Source organism: Cupressus sempervirens, chromosome 4 (genome assembly GCF_028749045.1).
Source record: "Cupressus sempervirens isolate cs-2001-9-10 chromosome 4, ASM2874904v1, whole genome shotgun sequence".
Classification (NCBI taxonomy): Eukaryota; Viridiplantae; Streptophyta; class Pinopsida; order Cupressales; family Cupressaceae; genus Cupressus; species Cupressus sempervirens.
Window position 1 is genome coordinate 597,101,058 of NC_143121.1, and position 2,535 is coordinate 597,103,592.

A 2,535-nucleotide genomic window follows, 5' to 3' on the forward strand; every position below is an offset into this window, starting at 1 on the left:
TGTGAAATATTAATATTGTCTATGTTTTTGAAGTCAAACACTCAGATCAGATCCTCTAAAAGCTTTTCTAGTTTTTCCTTTTCTTCCTCTTTTAAGATCACTACACTCATGTCTTCATTCTCCTCTAGCTCTCTATTTAGAAAATTGTGAAAGTCTTGTATTGGAATATCTTTTGATGTGTTTCCTCAAATATTACTTGCTATGGGTGTGGTTTGGGTTTGCCAGAACTTCGTTAGCTTCTTCGAATACTTCTTGCCTGATGTTTTGGTAACCAATGTAGGTTCTTCAGGATGCTGAATCAGTGTCGTCATTTTATCCTCTATTTGTATAATATTTCCATTAGCTGAATTTTCTCCAAACAAGAGTGAATTTTCCAACTCTTCTATCTTGCTGAGTGAGTTGACACGACTCTTGATATCCTCATTGTATAGTTCTGAAGCCACTAAAGTTTGTTCTTTGTATATCTCTGTGGATTTTTTTCTTTCCTTGGATTTTTTCCCTTTCCTATTGGGTTTTTTACTACAAACTATTATGCTCTGCATCTAGTAGAGCCTCTATTTTGGATGTATCCAACCATTTCTTTACTTGGGGTTTTGTTGCTCTAATTTGGTAGGGATCTCCAAGTTGAGGTTGAGGTCTTCCTGCTCTATCATGATTGGTGAATCTAAATTGTCCTTGCTCTTATTTGTGATTCGATCTTTATGTATGTTCTTGAGTGGAGGGCTTCCTTTGCTATTTTCCTTGAATTTATGTTCTTTTCCTTCTAATAATTCTTGTCTTGATGTATTAGGTTTCTTTCCTTTCTTGATTTAGTCTTTTCTATTTCTTCTGTTTCTAATTTATCTCTTATAATCATTAAAAACTTTTCCTCAGATATGTTCTCCTTCTATTTCATTCTTTTATGCCTAATTCTGATCATGGAGTAGGTGGTATTGAGATCTAATGTAGTTTGTAGGATTTTGAAGGAGGTTTTTCTCTCATCATTTAACCTGATTATTTCTAAGATTTTTTCTTCACATCTCTTAAAATCTAGTTTATAGACCAATCTATTGGTAATAATTTTAATCGGTTTAAGATCCTTATTGTTTACCTTTCATTTGATTAGAAGTTTTATGTTGTTGCAACACTCAAATGGGGCATCTATACCCAATAGGCCTCCCATTGAATGCCCTATTCTTTTAATAATATGTATTTGTTTAAGCTCTAGAGGAATAGATTTGAAAGAGAACTAGGTTGGGATTAAAAATTCTAAGTTAGCTTCCTTGCAATTTGGAACCCATTCAAAGAATTTAACTACATGACCTCTAAAAAAATAGTTAGGAGCATATAAGAAATCCTTTTTCACAGACTCATCACTACAATGGATGTAAATTAATCTTGCAACATGGTAAGAAATACTTACCTGAAAGCCATAGAAATCATCCAACAAGTCAATAAGGTCATACATCTATACTCTTGGACCATTCTAGAAGGAAAATAAACCAAGCTTTTGGCATTTCTACCAATGGACTTCAATATTAGAGTCACTAATAATGATGACCTTATCTACTTTATCAAAATTTGAGTGGCTGAAGGGCTTAGGGGATGAAGTAATAGGGAAAAAAAAAGAATGGGGTCATGACAACATATGATGTGGAGGAATATAAGACTATGGAGAAGATGGGGCTAGGGAAGAGTTTAAAGAACCACTGATCCTAACTTGATCCTAGTTTGGGTTAGAGATGACAATCAAGGGTTTAAAGGCAAAACTTGTTTGTTGGGTGTAAATAGGGCTTAGATTGGATCTTGCATACTTAGTTAAATTGTAAAAAAAGATTTGTTTATCTAGGCTAAGGGTAGAGTGAATAAAAAGGTGAGCTCTGCCTGAATCTTGATGCAGGAGGAGATCAAAATGACTGTCACGAGTATTCTTTGATGAAATCCTCCAATTTCCTAAGCCATTGGATTGGTCTGTTTCCACCTTGACTTTGAAGAAGTTCTCCTGAATACCAAATGCCTTTATTTTAGGTAGGCCATCAAGAGTGGCAAAAGAATTCAAAGAGTTGATTGCAAAAATTTTCTATTTTTGATGCTTTTCAACTAGAGGTCCCAAAGCTCTTCTGCCTTTGAATGTGGTTCTTTCACTTTTTTCACTTTTTCACAATTTTTACTACTTGCCATTTTTCATAAGTTTTGTTATAATTTTATTGTGTGGTATATACTCAAATATAATATTACACATTTGTTCCAAAGGAAATAATATCAAAAAAGAATACATTAGCATGAATAAAGATACAAGATGTTGAAAAATAAATTAAAAATCTAAGTTAAAACCTTGAGTTTTTCATGTTGTTGCCAAGCATGAAATGTTTTCAATGGATTTCAAGTGGAATGATGGTTAGTGCCAAGCTGCCAATTGATGCCAAGTTTGTAGTAGCTGCTGAGTGATGATAATATCAATGTATGTTGAATGATTCTGAAATCAAGTTAATGCCAAGATTATAGTTGTACAATCACTAAGCATTAATTGCAAGGGTTTTTGAAGGGTATATGGTC